General features: G+C 35.7%; 1 long non-coding RNA gene across 1 annotated transcript in view; it reads left to right on the forward strand.

Annotated features, from left to right (window-relative positions):
• Positions 1 to 17,155: 17,155 nt before the first annotated feature.
• The window catches only part of LOC123381559, a 207,798-nt gene continuing 204,443 nt past the window's right edge, over positions 17,156 to 20,510 (forward strand). Inside the window, exon 1 of the long non-coding RNA XR_006588698.1 lies at positions 17,156 to 17,865. This is a non-coding gene — a long non-coding RNA (uncharacterized LOC123381559). The remainder of the gene's footprint in view (positions 17,866 to 20,510) is intronic.

Consider the following 20,510-nt stretch of genomic DNA (forward strand, 5'->3'; position numbering starts at 1 on the left):
CTTCCAGAATGCTAGAGTCCCTCTTAGTCGATTTTCCTTCGGTTATGCAAAAGGCTTGTTTTCTAGCTACATGGTTTACACTACCAATCCCGGTAGTGTTGTATATAGTTCTCTCAAGGGCACATTTTTGGATTGTAGTCGTTTCTGACAATCAGCTTCATCTGCTATTTGATTTCAGGGATGGATGCCTCAAAATTGCTGTCTATTGATTGAAGAAAATACTATTCCTAGACTTATTGTGAATGCATGCACACACACACATGCAAACACACACATGCTTCTTAAAAATGACAGATAAATATGACAGACGGTTCATCCAATTCCATATAAATGGCTATATATATATATATATATATATATATTTGGTGTAAGTGAGTTAAACGCAAGTGTTCAGTCCTCATGTATACTCAAACCCTTTGAGTATTCACCATTTTCATAAACTCTATTAGCTTTGATTGAATAAATATGCTAAAATATGAATTCCCTTTTATAAATAAAATGAGTTCAAATGATTGCTTGCCTTTTCCATTTATTCAGTGTAAAAGGAAATGTCCTTTACTTCCTTTGTTTATTCCTTACTTTCTTTTTCATTCTTTATTTTCTTTTCCAACCTTTCCTTCATTCTTCCTTTCTTGTCTATTCAACTCCCACCAAAAAAAAAAAAAAAAAAAAAGGAGGGGTGGAGGAGGGTTTTTTTGCATTTTAAATTTAAATAAAAATAATTACATGAAACCGATTCTTATTCTCTATGTCAAATTCTATGGCTTTTCTTTGAGTAGTACTTTAGGATTTTGCCTGATAACTTTGAGCTTTATTTTCTGAAAAGGAAAGTTACAATAAAAAAGTCATTCAGTCATAGATTGTGGAATTGATAAGATGTTGTCATCCCCTTTAAATAGAGAATCAAACAATAGCTTTAGATATGTCTATAGTTTCATATTTTAAAACTGTTTTTTTAAATTTTTTTTAATGTTTATTTATTTTTGAGACAGAGAGAGACAGAGCATGAACAGGGGAGGGTCAGAGAGAGAGGGAGACACAGAATCCGAAGCAGGCTCCAGGCTCTGAGCTGTCAGCACAGAGCCCGACGCAGGACTCGAACTCACGGACCGTGAGGTCATGACCTGAGCCGAAGTCAGACGCTTAACCGACTGAGCCACCCAGTCGCCCCTAAAACTGTTTTAAATCTTTTATGTGAAATGTCTTCTATCTTTAGACCTTGCAGTAGTGTGTCTTCATTTCAAATGCTTACATAAAGTGTAATTATAGGGATTTTATAGCATGTTTCTCTCTTCATTCTCTTCTCCCCAGGTTTACCTTAGTAGCAGAGTTTGAGCACATTTCAGCTGTAATCAGGAGTGTCTGAACAGACAGCTAACAAAATGCCTCCAATTTGCCCATTAGAGAACTTTGAGAACGAAGAACTTTAAAACTTCCAAAGTCTCAGGAGTTTTTAATTCTTAAAATTAATATTTTCCTTAGCATCCTGAAATGTGTACATCTGCTAGTCTGAATATTTTAATGAGCTAATGTCTACCATATGCCAAGTACAATCTGCAACTCACCATTCTCTGGTGTCTATAATATTAACCGCTTAGCAGGCATTACCTTCAGCAGTCACAATGATAAACATGCAGTTTGCTATTCCGCTCCCATTTGTCACAGTTGACACATAAGCATCGAGAGTGACTTTCCTCTACCCTCAGCTCTGGCAACAGTAAAGCTTATTAACATAGCTGGAACATTTTTAATCTCCTACAGTTCCTGGCTTTCTCAGCCAATAATATTCCTTTGAATATGTGCCACAATACTTGACATTTCTCCTTAATGTTTCTCAAATCCATTCTTTTACCTCTACCTCCATGAATGCCACCTTGTTTCAGGTAACCGTCAATAGTCACCTGGATCACTACAACAGCCTTCTAACTTCTTTGCCTCCAGTCTCACATCCTTCAATCTACCCCCTTCCATTTTGCTATCAGAAGAGTTCTTCATAAAGCAGCAACCTTATTGTTACTCTTTGATTAGTTTGGAATTCCTTAACATTGCTTCTATGACCCTTGTCATTGAAGCATTTTCGTCTCCAATTTCATCTTGCATGATTCTCTACTCAGTCTCTTCAGACTCAAAATATTTGAAACCATAAGTAGTATCCCTCTTAAAGCATTCTTTTCTCTGGGTTCTAAATTTTTGTGTATGCTGCTGTTTCTGTCAGGAATTCTTTCCCCAACTTCCCACTTTTATCAAGAACTCCCATAATCAGCTGATGCCTTTTCTATGTGAGTCTAAAATACCTTGTATTCACTGTACTTTGTTGTGATTGTCTGCTTACATTCCTGTCTTCTATAATTGAAGGTAAACTGTAAGTCAGGTTAAGCATTATTCACCATTGTTTCTCAGTCTTTAATACAGTTTTGACTTGAAGAAGGTGTTCACTAAGTGTATCTTTAGGATGCTGTTTAGAGTTAAGCACATTTCTGGAGTTGTCCCATACTTTAAAACCATCTGAATAGGTACTAAAGATTTACTATCCAAATTAGTTTTTTTTTTACATTTTATGGATGGATTTAATTACAAAAAATATCCTTCATGATCTTCACAGAGCCCGGCACGGGGCTCGAACTCACAGACCGGGAGATCATGACCTGAGCCGAAGTCGGACGCTTAACCGACTGAGCCACCCAGGCGCCCCAGAAAGATACAATTATTTACAGCAGACTGTGGTAGATACTCTCATAGAGTGCTGATTGCTATACAAAGGGAGCAAAATGGAAATGTTACTGAATCCCAGTCTTTATATATTATTTGTGTCATAAGGCCACAAAAAGAGATAACTATTCTCTTCAAAGTACATTTTTAAATGTCATTTTATCTAAATGTACAGCTAGGTACATAATAAAATTTGACATTTGTCCTTGAAACTAAAATGTTGGTATGAGTTTATAAATTCACAACACACATTTATATACAGACATTATTTAGTTCAAGCACATTAACATCTTTAAACATCTCCATTTTAGAATGAATTTTCTTATATTTGACTTTATTAGTAAGTTATAAATATTGTCAAGTAAAGCACACACATACACATACAAAACACACACATACACACACAGCCATTTGAAATCAGACACAAGACTGTCTGATTGTAAATTTAGGAACTCTTTAAACTTTCTAGCACATTTTAGAGTTAAAAAAGACCTAGGGGGTTTCCCATGATTTGCTTTAAATGTCACTTAGAGTTTGTGGTAAATTTCAATCTCCTCCAATTGTTCACACATTAGTGTGTACATCAATCTTTCCCCAACCATGAGTTCTCTTATTGGAAATTAAAAATATATGTGGATTCGCTTTTGTGGATTACATTTTCCCTAGCAGTAAGACTTGTACACAGAGTAAATGTAAGGAAGTCAGTTAAACTAAATGAGTCATTGTTCTGCAGACAGACTCCTGAAATGGGATGTACCTCTGAGTCACTTTCCTTTTCACCTTTGTTCTTCTGCTGGTGGCGTGCTAGCAATCAGTCACATTCACTCTTCTCATGAAAATATATTGTTGTTGCCCTTCAGCTCTCCCCTCATAACTTGGAAGCCCCGGTAGACATTTAAAAGACAAAGATCAATCTGGCTTTTAGATTGTTAGAAGATTGCATTAACCCCTGATGCACATTGATATCACAGCAGGAGGTAACGGACCTCTGATCCTATAGTTTACAAGTTGGCTTTTTATAAAAGAACTGTCTGATCCAGGTCACCTTATCTATTCCTTTAACAGCCTCTCTCACATAATAATCAATTTAAACCCACCGAGTGTCCAAGTGAATCTGCAGATATTCAACTCATTATACAATAGAAAAGAATCTCCTTGCATCATGCTTTTGTAGCCACATTGTTGCATATCTTCTTGCAAAGATAAACCCAATATCACCACTTGGCACTCAACCAAACCTTCTTCATGGAGCTAAGTATGTTGGTCATACAGCACTAATCTTTAGGTTAAAGTTCAGTGGGATAAAAAATTTTAAATGAAAGAATAAGAATTTCAGCCAAACAGAATGAGGTTCGCTGCCACAAATTTATGTTATTCAAGTCACATCTAGTTAAATATCTCCTCTAGAAAAATAATAGCAGGTTTACACATAAACTATATAATTTAAATAAACAACTCTGCCTGGGAAAACTCTAAATGACAGCCCAGCTGCCAAAAAATAAGCTACACTGGAAATTAGGTCTGAAAGATTCAGGAGTGTCCCTTGTCCTTCTTAGTATACCTTTTAAAGCAGTGAGGCTCACCTTACTCCATTTCAAATGTTTCCTTACACCCCTAGAAATACAACGACTCAAAAAATTAATTAATATGAAGAATTAAACAAGTGAATTAAAATATTTTTTTAGTTGCAAAAGTGTTCTGTGAAAGAGAAAGTGAAAAAGCAATGAGCTCTCTATTCCACAGAAACAATGGTTTCTTTTCTTTCATGCATAGTTATGTGGTGCTTAGGTAGCATGCACAATATTGAGTATGAAGTAAATAAACACCTAAGCCGCTGCTGTCAAAAAGACATAAAATACTATGAAGCTACATATGACGCTCAGATTCCAAGAAATGATTCTCAGTGTCACAGAGAAAGAGAGCTGCAGTATCACTCAGCCGTTTCTATTAACTTGAAATGCAAGCCGACTGAATATGCCATTTACAGGGAAATGAGTCCTTTTCTAGAAAGCAACTTATATATAATATGGTACCTTAACACTTTGCTTTAGCAATATCCAAGGACTCTCTTGGCTGCTAATATAATAAGCAGGAAACTTAGAAAGGAAACTTAGAGATAGGCATATGCTAAAGACACAGATTGCAGAATGAACAAAAACCACTCCATATGCAGCATATAGGTGATGTCAGTAAGGAGGAGCTGGAGACGGATATTAAGACCTTTCATATGTCTTTCATGGTTCATCTATTTCATAGAACAATACTATGTCAAGTGTTGTTTGTTTTTTGTTGTTGTTCTTAGCTAGGGCATTTTATTTTTTATTATTTTTACTTAAATTTTAGTTAATATACAGTGAAATATTGTTTCAGGGGTAGAATTCAGTGATTCATCACTGACATACAATACCCAGTGCTCATCCCAACAAGTGCCCTCCTCAGTACCCATTACCCTTCCAGATCATATCCCACCCATGTCCTTCTGTCAACCCTGATGTTCTCTATCATTAGGAGCCTCTTGTTTTTATGTTTTAAAACTCATCCTCTACAGATTCTTTTGTGGTCTCTACAAGGATCCCAAGTAAAGAATCCTTTGAAATACTAGATTTCTGCATTCTCTGAATGTCCCAAAATAAGCACAACTACAGAACAGCCACAGCATCCTTAGGGTGCTGACTTATGAAAGCTACACATGCTCATGGTAGAAATTAAGAAAATACATATAAACAAAATTAAGAAAGTAAAATGATCTGTATTTTCTTCAGCTGGAAATGTTGGTGTAAATCTCTCCTATCTTTTTTTGCTATGTATATTTATTTCTGTTAACTTACAATATTAACAAAGTAGATACTTATGACTGAAAGCACCGAACCATTCATTAAATGCAAATATTATATATTGATGCCATTTATTTCTTAACAGTATACATTCCTATGTATCATTTAAATTTTTTTAAATAGCATGTTAATAAACGACGACCCCCTACACATATGAACAAGTAAATGGGTGATGGAAACACAGAGATTGCTAAGGGGAACAATATGATACCTTTAAAATATGCACACGTATATGTTTTCCTCATATATATATACGTATATATATATATATTTATGAGAAAGAAAACCTCTGCCTGGATTGTTTGCAATGAATAGAATAATGCTTTTAGAAAGCTGTTTGGGATTAATAAAATTATAATTCACCAATAAAGATTTTAGATCTAATATTACAAGTTATATAACAAAATTAAATCTATAAATGTCTCAATCATATAAATAGCAAGAAAATGACATGAGGTAGACCATATTCAGATGAAGTAATACCCAAAATGACTGAAAAATGCTACTTAGTATACATATAATCTGCAACTAGAAAAATATATGTATAGAGTTCATTAAAACTTCAGGAAATGGGGCACCTGAGTGGCTCAGTTGGTTAAGCACTGACTTCGGCTCAGGTCAGGATCTCAAGGTTCATGGGTTCAAGCCACGTGTTGGGATCCGTACTGACAGCTCAAAGCCTGGAGCCTGCTTTGGATTCTGTGTCTCCCTCTCTCTCTGCCCCTCCCCCACTCATGCTCTGTGTCTGTCTCTCAAAAATAAATAACATTATAAAAAATTAAAAAAAAACACAAACTTGAGGAGACTATTGTCAATAATGCTGCTTTGTTGGTTATAGGTCTATTCAAGCTTTCTATTTCTTCCTGTTTTGATTTTGGTAGTTTATATGTTTGTAGAAATTTATCCATTTCTTCTAAGTTGTCCAATTTGTTGAGATACAGTTTTTCATAATATTCTCTTATAATTGTATTTCTCTGATGTTGGTGGTTATTTATCCTCTCTCATTTGTGATTTTATTTATTTGAATCCTTTCTCTTTCCTTTTTTGATAAATCTGGCTAGAGGTTTATCAATTTTATTAATTTTTAAAAGAACCAGCTCCTGGTTTCATTGATCTGTTGTTCTATTGTTTTTTGTGTGTTTTTTTGTTTTGTTTTGTTTTTAGTTTCTACACAATTTATTTATGCTGATTGGAATTTAAGTAAAAACTTTTAAAAAATAAAATAAAACTTCAGAAGGCATCAAAGTTCCAAAATTTCTGGGAGGGAAGTAATCCACGTTCTGGGATGTGAAATTGTTAGCATGTGCCATGGTCTGCTTAAAACTTTGACAGTAAATATAGGAGGAAACACAACATATCTTGCTGCAACATGAAAGAATATTGAATATTTGGGAAGATAATTAAGTATATATGTTATTGTCCTGAACAGGTCTTTAGCACCTGAGATTGGTCTATTATAAAACTCTTCATTGACTGTATATTCATTTGAAAGAGGGGAAATAGCTTTAAGGTAGCAAAGATCAAGCTAATTATTTTTGGAGTCAGTACATCAGTGGACTTCAAGAAAAATCCCATAATTCACTAGAATCCTAAACATTTTTCTTTTGTGGGGAAGGAAAATTAATCTCCTATTCCTTGAGTTAAATTTTGTAAAAAATGAATATCTTTCCATAGTTGAGGACATTATTAAAATATGTTTAATTTATTAGGTTGAACATGATTTCATAGAAAAATTACATCAAAAAATTTTCTAAATCTGTGCAATGCTCTTATTTACTTATTGTCATTCTATGCTTATCTTATGTTTGAAATCTTATTTCCTTCAAGAAAGATTTTATTCCTTTAATTCATGGATCAATATTTGGTCAAAGCATTTAAGAACTGCCAAAGGATATATGTTTAACCATATAGCAGATTTCATTAATGAATGATCTTCAATTTACATTGAAAGAATAGTTTTTGCCTTAACAAGAATTAAGTGATTGATGAATAAATTAATGCAATGTTGATTAAATATATTAGAAATTGTGGGATGAGGCCACATATAGTGTTTAAGCTTTCCCTTCATTGACAATAGATTAAAACATTGAAACATCCACATAGCTTTGAGGTTGTGCATTAAGTCAATTCAAATTCCCTTCCTACTAGACACTTGCTCTCAGGAGTCATCAGAGAAATACTTCAGAGCATGGCTGACATCACTGAGTGATGATGTGGTGTAAAAGAAAGTTATGGGAATAAATATGTGGCTGCCTCCAAAACACTTGAGTTGAGCAATTCCTTATTCCAGGCTTCAAACCTCCCTGATGAAGCAATGGAAATCAATCATTTCCTCAGCATGAAGGTTGACTTTCAGAAAAGGGTTGAATGATTTGCTGCAACTTTATAAAGAGGTGCAAAGAGACCTTCATTAATAGTCCATTCAGATTATAAGTCATGTCTTTTCCTAAAGTGATCTTGAAAGAACCTTCAAAGGAACAGAGATCAGAATCTGATTAAAATAGCATCTGATTAGCCATCCTTGACTCAGTCTTTCCAAAATTTCCACAAATATATACTAATGAACACATATAAATAGATGAAATCTCATCAAAATATTGAGAAATAATAATGACAATTCTCCCACTAGACTCTTGAAGGAAATTCTACTAAATTCATGATCATTATAGATGAATAAAGAATCACAAGTGTTAGAAAAATTATTATTTAATGCCTAAAAGAGACCAAACCTGTCCCCCAGAAAGAAGGTAAGGAAACCCACTCTTTTGCCACTACATGAATACTGATTCAAGGGCTTAGGACAGCCTTTTCTCTATATATACACCCAGAATTATCAACTGAAGTGAGTATTCAAACATACTTTCCTGAACCCAACCCAAGAAGTATTAAGTAAAAATATATATAAGTTTAAAACATAGAAATCAACATTTTCAGTAAACATCCTGGATGATTCTTTAGCACATTAAAGTTTGAAAACCACTATTTTATATCATGATAATTCTTTTTTTTTAAGTAAAGTTAAAAAAAAGTAATATACAAGTAATATGAACTCTGACCACATGAATATGACAGGAGAAATATTTCTGCTGAATTTTCCCCATCTACCACCACCATTTAGCCCTTAGATGCCATTTATATATAGATTTCATGAAGACTTTCTCTATTAATGTTGATATGGAGACTCCATAAGGAATCTTTTTTTTTTTAATACTTCTAGGTAAAGCCCAATCAATCTGGCATTCGAGTCCTAAGAAACAATTACTTTCGCATTAGGCTACAGAGAATAAAAATTAAAAGATCATCTGAAAGTATTTGCTTGGACAGAAGATATGAATTTGTCAGAAATCCATTTTAAGATCAGGAGTAGCAATTTCTTATTGTGTAAGGTAGGAAGTGAGGTTGGTGGTTGTTCCACTCCGATTAACAAAATTAGAAGAGCCAGCTATCCCTTAATTTTATAAAAAGGTTATTTACCCAATACTTAGTCATGGAGAAAAAAATACATAAAACTTTCCTCATGATCAAGTGGGTTTTTAAAACTACCTAAGACTATGATCTATAGTCACATATTTGCAGAGACACAGTACAAGAGCTAAGACCCTGGGATCTTCATCTCTAGACCATATCTATACCCTTTCAACTACAGTTGTTGTGATTTCACTGAAAACATACTTTAGAAAATTCATCAAATGTGAAGTTCTTGGTATGACAAAGTATTAGCCAAACTTCAGATCATGTTTGTATAGCTCACCCACACTTTATCCATGCAGTCCTGGTTAAAGCATTTCAAACTAGTTCATAAAAATAAGTGCATCTATAAGCACCCTGGGGGAAAAAATGTTTACTGAGACAATTCTCAGAGATGGATCCCTCTGATAAGAAAGATTGTGATGAACCTTTTCTGAGGAGGTTTCAGTCAGTCAACAATGTGGAGCAGTTGGAATGCCATTGTTCCCTTTAACTGGAGGGAACACTAGTTTGTGGACAGGATATGCAGTCAGGATACTTCAATGACAGAATGTGCTATTCTAAATGAGAGCAGCATCTCCCCCTGCATCACTCCCCTGGTTGGCCCTGAAGCCAAGAGGACCAGGAGAAGAACTAGAGGGAATAAACAGATAAACAGATGCAAAGCTAATCCCTCCCACCACCACCCCCCAAAAAACAACAAAAAAATATATACCAAAACTCTGTATTTGGTAACATCATTAAAGAAGTAAATCATTAAATCTAAAATCAAATTTAAAATAAAATCATTAAAGAAGTAAAATTAACTTTATATTAATTTTACATGAATATTTTCAACAAACATCTCCAAACGTATCTTTGGATCAATCCAACTAATCATTTGAGAATCAGAAGTGGAAATTTTAAAACTGATTCATGTCCATGGGTAAGAAGATTTGTATTCATGAAAGACATGTAACTTAGATGAATTATATGTTTTCTCAGACTGGTTCAAGCATTGTCTGAATTTAAAACAGGCTCAAAATTGGTGCCTCTTAAATGTGAGTTGGGTTCTCTTTACTATAGGAAGACCTCATAAATCTATGTGTGTGTGAGATTAGTAACTGGGAGTGCATAATAAGTACCTGAATGAATAAAAAAGAAATATAATCTGTAGGGAGAAGGCAGAAAGGGCAGGAATACTTGTACAGAATTAGGACAATGAATGTGTTTAAACCAGCACAACCTTTTCACACCCCTTCAACTACAGTTGCAAACTACAATGCATCAAAAAAATGAGGTTAAATGGAGAGTTATGTTAACCATTCAAAAAAAAAGATTTATCACTATAAATGCTTTGAATGCTCTTAGATGTATTTTGATGATTTTGAGCCCCAGAATATGAATAAAATACATAAATGTGGATATAAAGCAAAGATATATGTGCATATGATAAATATTTGCTTAAAGGTTAATTAACTTAATTGAGGAGATAAAGAAAACTTTCCTAGAGAAGGCCCAAGTGAGATTTCTCTTGAAAGATCGGTAACATTTCAACATAGAGAGTTGACAGATTTCAGAAAATGGAAACAACACAAGACATGGATAAGGAAAAATGGAGCTTGGAAAAGTAATTCCAAGTAGGAGAGGAATGTGAGATAAGGCTAAAAATATGCACATGTGACTTAATTCAGTGAAGCAAAATAATCAAAGGTTGGGACCGTGGAGACGTGCAAGTAACTTTCATAGATCCCAGCTAACAGGCATAGCTATCCTCAGAAGGTAGCCAGCTGAGCTCTGTGTTCAGGGAAGATCTACCAGCTTAGACAGCTGAATAGGTTAAAATGGAAGAATGCTGTAAGAGAGATGCAGAGGTAAGAGCTGAACTGATAAGTAGAGCCATTTTTGTCCAGACACAGCAGGAAAAAATTAGCATCAGGGTGAAAAGTGTTATGGTATATATTACAAGTGGGAACTGGGAGAAACTCCCCGGGAAATCAGCCTGTAAGCAAGGGTCAGTTTAAACCATGGAGCCCATATCTCTTTGGTCTTATCTTGTACATCTTGATGTAGCTCCGCTCAAGGATTCTTACTTGGCAAGAGTTTTTGGAATAATCGTGTTATTATATTTTTCCTATTACTATAAAATTCTAGTGACTCTCTGTACAATCTGTTGTCAGATCCATGAGCACTCTGGAATTAGAGTTACTATGAACTAATGACAATTATAAATACAATAATGGCTATAATATCAGAATCATTTGATTTGGGAATACAAGTGTTGGTTTGTATCAACTTAGTTAAAATTTAATGGAATTCGATCATCGATGATAAGCCCCATACATCTCATCAATTTGTGCCTGGGGACAGTAATCTGGGTAGGATTCTTAAGTTTCTTTTATCTCAGAGATACTTTCTTAACCCTCAGATCCCCTGAATTTTACTTTATTTCTGTATTCTTCTTCACAGGGAAACCTATACAATAATTAGACTCACTTAGACATCACATCCTGCAGCCTCCTAATGCACCCTATTTTCCACATTACACAACTCACCACTCTTTGTTGTAATTGCCTCTTTGGACCACTACCAGTCTCTTAATTCCAAGAGGGCAGGGGCAGGATCTGTCTTATTCACTAGGGAATTTTCATCTCCTAAACAGTAGTGTCATGCAATAATGGGTTTTTTCGGTGTGTTTATTTTGAGAGAGAGAGAGAGAGAGAGCACATGCACATGAGCAGGGGAAGGACAGAGAAAGAAGGAGAGAGAATCCCAAGCAGGCTCTTCACTGATAGCGTGGAGCCTAAAGTGGGGCTCAATCTCACAAACCGTGAGATCATGACTTGAGCTGAAATCAAGAGTTGGATGCTTAACCGACTGACCCACCCATGTGTCCCTAAATGTTTTTTTAACTAAATGAATAAAAGAGTGGGGACACAGAAAAGTCCATAAGGTGTGAGTGACTATATTCTGCTCAGCATCAATCAAAACAAGTATCAATTCCAATAATGTAATGAACTTTCAGAATATAATGACCATAAAGGACAGAAAACAGACAATAATTAAAACACACACATACAAACCACAAAGTGAAAGGCTTCAAATCACAAGTGGCTTAATTACATTTTTTTTGCTTTGGGTAAATCAAAAGGCTTTTCAAGCTCTACTACAATTATTATAAAAGATTCTAAATATTAAGTGCTAGATCTAAGAATAAGTAAGCTGAAGTAACTGAGTGTGAATAGGAACAAACACTATCAAGTCTTCCTTAAGAAATGTCATTTAAAGGTCAGCCTTGCTCTTTGCTTTTATTTTCTTTGGATTTAACAAACCAAACATTATTGTAAGCCATTTCCCAGAAAATGAAAGCAATCAACTCAAAACTCAAAGTCCATTAAAGAAGATTAAAAAGTATACACTTTTACCATGTATCATATGCTATTTTCACCCTAGGCCATACTTTGATAACTTGTGTTTTTGTCTCTAAGTCCTCATCAGTGAAGTTCTAACATGTAAGATATTAGAATATAGGTTATTTCATCAGGAGTCTTGGTTAGATGAGGAATTAGGAAGCTGCTCACCAATTAAAGAGTTTACACAAGTTATTCCTGACACAGTACAATGAATTCTTGAGTCTAACAGACCGTGCACACTCATTTAGATTTTCAGTGACTTGGTCTATAGCCTCACTCATTCAGATGTTACACTCATGTATTCAGATATTACTTTCAAAGATTGCCATTCATTTCATATACATTTGAGTAGGCATTCCCACACATAAAGACCTGAAAACAAACCTTAAGTTTTTTGAAATTCAATTTTCTCCTAAAACACTCATTGGAAACCTGTTGGAGTACTAGCCCTTTTATATCACCTTGTACCACATCATGAGGATAACAGCGGGTCTGTGCTGCACATGTTACATAATACCAAACATTATACATATAATTTGGTAAAATCACTGTATGCTCCAGGGAACAGTCTTCACCTTTATCGTATGTCCTTACAGCTAGTGTGTCACCCATAGATCTATAGTCTCTCAAAGTTCTAAGAGTATTAGACAGAAACCTGCTGTTTATGCTAATTAAAGGCCATTGCTTCTGCTAACTTCAGTTACCTTCCATAACTCACACTTATTAGCAAGTACATTCACTTATGTTCTAGGTGTTTGATTTGTGGTTAAACATTTTTCATACATTATAGTTACAATGGTTAAAATTACTGACCTTTAGAGCTAAGTGAATTTGACCTGGGATAGAGGAAGCTATTCATTCCTAGATTAAGCAAGCATAATTTTTAAAAGTATGACAGTCAAACATTACAGAATAGTTTGAAGATTTGGGGAATGAAGGCAAGAGGATTTTAAATCTCTGTATTTAAATAAAGGTCTCATGGCTTCTGCACCCTGATTAAATTAAATCAGCTGCCTGTAAAACATACTTGCATGCTTAGCATTACCAATTTACTTTCTACTTGGCACACTCTGAAATGTGTCATATCGAAAACTAGCGTTATTCTAATTGACATTGACCTGTGTCAACTGTGGATTAGCAGTTTTGCTTCAGCGATTGCATCAAGAGTGTGCAATGCCTAATTGCCATAATTTTATTTTAATATAGGCTGCAGCTAAACTAAACCAGCTAAAAATGGCAATGTACCCTTTGAATGAGCTCTTATTCACTTAACTATTTACAAATGAAAGCTAGGTAACAATGTGGAAAGAGGTGAAGACAATTGGATTCAGAATTCAGAATCTATTACTGGATTTGTTATGAACTTGCATGGCCTTGAATGAGACATTTTATATTTCAAGGCCTCACTTTCCACATCTTTAAAATATGGGATGGATTGAACTATTCTTAAAGTCCTCTACAGCCCTAAAATGTCCTGACTTTCAATCAATTACTAAGGTTGCATTTTTAAATTCAACAAGGAAATCACAATATATTCTGTTTCTTGAACATGGTTTATTTCTGCTGGAAGCTGTGCATTTGCTCAAAGATTTGTCATTTTGATCATATTTTTATGCAAATTTTATGTGCATGTAGCGATTATTTTAATACAAATAGGTACTCTGGGGGTAAGATTCTACTGGTTTATCAAATAAAAATTTTTTTAATTTGAATGTTTGAGTGTAATACCCCTAAAGTCATTGCTGATCGAATGGCGTCTAGTCAATTGACAAATTTCTAACACCTGATCCAAATAAACATCTGCAGAGGAACTTTAATTCAGAGGCAGGTTGGAGGTTTTGTTATTGTTTTCCTTGTTGTTTTGACAACTTTTGTTGGCATGGTAATAGAAGTGCTTTTGTTTCAGGGTGACATTGACATGGATCTGCTTAAATAAATTAGCATTCCAACATCACGTTGACATTTGGTTGGAATAACAAGTTCATGTCAGTGTGAACTGACCCAAATAATTCCACTAAAGTTCATGAAAAATACAAGATATATTATTATGTATGCTTGCTACCAAAATGGGGTAGTAGCATTGGATTGACATCCATTGCCCTACATCTGATCTTCTGTGTGTGCATGTAGTGAATACTAATAGCATAGAGAGAAAACATAGGTAAATAGAAGGAACAGAAGCAGTGTTATTTATGAAGATGTGATTACTGGCACTTTTTCAAAAAGCTATTTTCAATGGAGATGTTACAGGGCAAATATAAAATCCTTTTACCTAGTTTACCAGACCGTTCATGTTCTGACCTTTGCCCAACTCTTCAGCCTTGCTGTCTATTTCTTCACTTCTCATTTTGTCTCAGCCCCACTAACCGATTTTATTTATCGTTTTCTGAATATGTCTTCCTTTCGTGACTCTGAGACTACGTGCTATTTTCTCTGCCAAGTGTGTCCTCCCTTTCTTGTTCACCTGGCAAAATCCTCTTATTCCTCTCAATCTCTGCTCCAACATGACTTTCTTCATCCACTGTTTGAGCAATATTTACCACATACCTTCATGTGCAAGAGGCTGGTATAGATGCTAGGAATGGTTCTGAAAGCTTACAGTGAAATGAAATAAGCCAGCAATTTATAAATAGTGTAAGAGTTTGTGAGGGGGAAATATAAAATGTTATAAGGAGGCACAAGTTGCCCAAATGGGTAGAGGCTGGGAAGGTGTCCCACTCAGACCCACCCTTCAAGACTGAGACGATTGTTCACCCATCTTCTGGGAGTGTTGGTGTCAAGAAGACCTTCTTATGCCCTTCAAGGTCCTTCTAGTTGGACTTAGAATCAAATTGATATGAGCTAGATTAACAGGAGAAAATCAAGCTTAATAGGCATTCATGTGGGGAATCCACAAACATGAAATTCCAAAGATAATGAGGCAACATGAAGCTTATATGAGCTAAGGAGAGGTAGGGCCTGAGGATATAAGGAGAGGAAGGCCATTAGCACAAAGGTGAAAGGAGATGTTTTGCAGGTAAGTTTTTTAAGTAAAGGGAAGACTCTGTTAATAGCTTCCTTCCAGGTATAGGCTCTCCTTTCCATGTGAATTTAGACAGTTATGGACCAAGAAGGGAGCTTTTATTGTATCTTCTGTTTTTTTTTTTTAATTCAAAGTATTCATACTAAAGTGGCCCATCTTGCCCTTCGTCCCTACATTTGCAAGGGACAGCTCACAGCTGAGACAATTTTTGAGAATTTCAAATGGCAAAGAGAGCTTTCTTGTCTAAATTTACACCCCCTTCCCTGCATCAGTTCAATGTGGAGTAGAAGGATACCAAGACCTGGCTGACCTCTTTGCATCAATCTCTAGCCATTACAACTTTCATTAAGATTATCAGAAACCTCTGATAAAAATGGGATCACAGTGCAATTTGTGCCCAGCCTAGTTTCCCCACACTTTTTAAGATATTGATCCTGACAATATTCTGCAATAAACCTCCACAAGCAACTTTCCAGATTGGAGTTGTTTACCTGGGAACATGACCTAAGACAGAGGAAGGGTTTACGAGAGGACATTAACATCTGGGATAACAGTTAAAGGGTAAGTAACAGTTAACTAGGTGAAGAAAATTGGGAAAAATTCTATATAAAGAGAAACACATGCATAAATTCACAGGCAAGGAAGGGAAAGTGTGTTTTATTTTGTTTGGTGTTTGACTATGAAATTTTGACTACTCATAGAGGGTAAGGTGATCAGCAAAGAGAGATGAAGCTAGATCTTGTGGTAAAACCTGAATCTGAGGCCACCTTGATCTTCATAATTAGCATGGTGATCTTTAATAGGTATTCTTAAGTTCATATGATTGATTTACTAACCCTCATTGTATATCTATAAATCTTACATTTTTTTCCAGGAGGACAATAGAAAGCCCTTGCACATCACAGAGCAGGAATTAAACCTTTTACATAACCCTCACACACTGAAAGCTGTAAATAGCCACTACTAAATTTACACAGGATCAGGAAATGTTGCAGGCCACTGCACCCCCTCACTGATCACCAATGCCATGTCCCTTTAAAACTCTGTTGGCGCTGCAGAAACTTGGATTTGGCTTTTGGACAAGAGTCCTCCTTCTCTCCAGATGACTGGCCTCTTGAATAAAGTTTATGTACCTTTTTAGGCAACACTCTTGAGTATTGGCCTTTGGAGCAATGGACAGCTGAACTTGGGGTTCAGTAACAAATCCTGAAAGACAATCACATAAGACAGTTGCAACTTAGACTGACGCTATCTGAGGCTGAACTCACTATTATGCAGGGTTTATCTTTGCGTATAGAATATAGATACCCCTAGCGCCTGGGTGGCTCGGTTGAGCGTCCGACTTCGGCTCAGGTCATGATCTTGCTGTCCGTGAGTCTGAGCCCCACGTCAGTCTCTGTGCTGACTGCTCAGAGCCTGGAGCCTGTTTCAGATTCTGTGTCTCCCTCTCTCTCTGACCCTCCCCCGTTCACGCTCTATCTCTCTCTGTCTCAAAAATAAATAAACGTTAAAAAAAATTTATAAAAATAAAAAAAAGAATCTAGATACCCCTTAAATTCCTATGTTAAGGAATGCATTTTTTGCTAAATATGTTATAGAACTCCAAGGGGGGCTCTTTAATGCATACCACATAGCAAACAGACTCACAAATTTCTTCTTTCTTATGTTCCTATCTGTAACCATTTTAAACATTTAAAAATATTTCCATAGGTTCATTGGTATTCCTCCCAACAATAGCTAAAGCTGATTCCTCTCCCCTTGAATGTAGGCTACAAGTAGTGACTCCCTTAATAATAGAATATAGAATAATAGAATGTGACAGAGGTTCTGCTATGTGACTTCTGAGGCTAGGGTGAATAGCTTCTGAGTGTCAATATAGCTAGTGGTTAAAAGGATAGCTCTGCTTTGTTCTCCTCTTGGATCACTTATTCTAACGGAAGGAAGTCACTATGTTTTGAAGACATTCAGTGGGCCCTAGAGAGAGCCCACCTAGAGAGGGCCCACTATGTCCCTCTTCCCATCCCATTTCTCCCTATTGGCAGCCTTCAAGTCTGACAGCTAAGGCTCCAGACACTGTGAAGCAGAAATAAGCCTCCACAGCATATCTGTCTAAATTCCTGATCCACAGAAACCATGAGATAATAAATGGCTGCTGGTGCTTTTAAAGTACAACTTTTTGGGGTGATTGATTTCACACTAGTATGTTAATGCACTTTCCCAAGTCCCTCTAGTCGTTCAAACATCTAAGAGTTCTCTTTGTTTCTCTTGTTTGGATCTACTAAGCATTACCCACTCCAGCTCCTTTATTTTTGTTTTTTTCTATATATACCCAGAAGTGAAATTGCTGGATTGTATGTTAAAGATCCATTTGTATCTCATCACCCCTCTTGGAAGGAATCTTTCTGCTCACCATACTCAACTGTCTAGATTCACACAGCTGGTAAGTGAGTTTTCCATAATTAAAACTGTGGCTAAACTCAGTCATTGTGATAGACTGCTTCACCTACCCCACACAATGAAGTGCAGTTGAAGAACTTTAAGCAGAGGAATGTATTCAGCAGTGTACTGAATATGCTAGTCAGTGACATCAGATAAGAAAAAGAAATGAGGTATAAAAACAATTAAAGAAACAGAAAAAGTGCTCCTGCATGGAGATGCAAGGCATCTCTACATAGACATTTATTGATTCAGTCCCCAGCTTTAAAACCAACAATTAAACAATTTCCACAACCCACTGGTAAGCAGGGCTATGGGTAGAAAGAACTACTATTATCCCGACTCCTTATATTTTATGTTTCTCAAAATATGTGGATTTTTTTAAGTAATCTTGGTTGTGGTTAGGAAATTCAGAACGAGTAGTGCACTTAGGATGGAGTATATGCAGAGATATCCTTGTTTAATTAGATGAGAGTTTCTATACGGTTTTTGTTTCTATGTTCTATGAACCCCCACTCACTTTTCTACTGACTTTTGGATCAAGCAACAGGGCAGATTAAATTAACATGGTCCCCTTCACCCTCTAACACAAAGAAATATTGGATAGAATGCAGAGACAACAATAAAAACAAAGAGAAATAAGTAACTTGAGTTTTAAAAGAGAGAGAAGAAATTCTTTTTTTAATCTTTTCTTTTGGAACTCATTGTGTATTTTTGTTGTTATGGTTGCCAAAAATGAAAATGAAAGCAAGATGAAGTAGCATCTCAGGGGGGATTTAGTTAGAAGACGGCCCAACAAGAGCATGAGGTCTTAACACTCATCTGAGGACATGGAACCATTTGAAGCAAGGAGCTGTGACTGAAAATCCCACAAAAATCCAGAATCTTAAAAGGTCTGCCTGTTCACTGACAGAACTAAATCGACAGCTCACTTACAAGCCAGGGAAATGATAAGCCATTTACTTAAAAATGCCTGGGTTGGGGTGCAGGAACTGGGAATAGCCTGCACCTAAAAACAAGTTTAATGGTCATATTTAGATTAACTAAATTATTTAGGAATTTCCAAACTAAGAAATTAACATAAAAACAACTCCCACAGAGGGCACCTAATCGCCCCAACCAGCCTGGATTCCTAACGTAGACCAGTACGAACTCCTGGGACCCTCTGGGAGGCGCCTGATTCTGCCATCAAAGATAGCTAGTATCCCTATATTTTGGAAAGAAAGCAACAAACTTCTCAATAATCCACCAGTGAAATAAAAAAATAAATAAATAAATAAATAAATAAATAAATAAATAAATAAACTTTTGAATCAATGCAAACATTAAGGATCCCAGCAAGAATAAAAATGTAAAACTTTTTTTAAAAAAAGAATGATTTCTTGGGGCACCTGAGTGGCCCAGGCAGTTTAGCATTGGACTCTTGATTTTGGCTCAGGTCATGATCTCATGGTCGTGAGATCAAGTCCCACATCAGGCTCCACACTGAGTGTGAAGCCTACTTAAGATTCTCTCTCTCTCTCTCTCTCTAACCCGCTCTCCCACTCACACTCTCCCTTTCTCAAAAACAATAGTAAAACAAAACAAAACAAATTAAAAAATGATTTCTCAATGAGGGGCACACCAAAAATAGAAATAATTCATCCTAACCGATATTCTCCAGATACATGAATAAAAGTAAATTGAAAGAAAATCTGAGACTATGAAATAAGTATTTCAAAATTTAGTGGATAAAAAAGGAATTGATATAAGGGAAATGAACAGGCAGGTTTGTAAAAAAAAAAATCTGAACGCTTTATATTTCTTGAAATTAACAGTTCAGTGAAAGAAGAGTGCCTGGCTGGCTCAGTCAGTAGAGTATGTGACTCTTAGTCTCAGGGTTGTGAGTTCAAGCCCTGTGATGGACGTGGAGCCTACATAAATAAATAAATAAATAAATAAATAAATAAATAAATAAATAAATAAATAAATCCGTGAAAGAGTTAGATTAGATATGACAATTTGCAAACTGAAAAAAAAAGAAAAAGAAAAAGAAAAAGATATGAGGACAACACACAAATAAAGAGCAAGACAGAAATGTCCCAGAAGAGAGGACTGAGAGTGCTAAGCTAGAACTTACATTGAGGTAATACCTTCTGTACAACCTTTAAGGTTATATAGCCCTGGCAGTTGATATGAAAGTTCAAAAATTGCAAGGCAGTTGATGTAACCCCACCCACTACCCTACTATTGGTATAGTACATCCCTCCAGCAGACGTGCTATGCAACAACATGAAACATACAAAGAATAGGCATGACTATTTTTTAGGTTTTAGTGCTAGAAGGATTTAATAGCAGCCTATTGAGTACAGTACAATAGTAGCTCATGTTATAGAAATGTACTAAATGTTCTGTGCCTAACTAAAATCTGACATTTGAACAGTAGTTGCTAGAAACCCTGAGACTGATCTGCCTAAATATATCAATCTTCATCAAAAGAAGAGGCTATTCTGGTGCAGATGAGGAAAGCAAATTAAAATAACCACCACGTTACACAAAAGAGTATCAGCGTGTAATGCAAAATCAAGAAACATAAATGTATACACCAGATAAGAAGAAAAATAATACCCTTAACTGAATTTGCCCAAAAAATTCTCTAATAGTTTCTTG

The sequence above is a fragment of the Felis catus genome, chromosome D4 (genome assembly GCF_018350175.1).
Source record: "Felis catus isolate Fca126 chromosome D4, F.catus_Fca126_mat1.0, whole genome shotgun sequence".
In the NCBI taxonomy this organism is placed as follows: Eukaryota; Metazoa; Chordata; class Mammalia; order Carnivora; family Felidae; genus Felis; species Felis catus.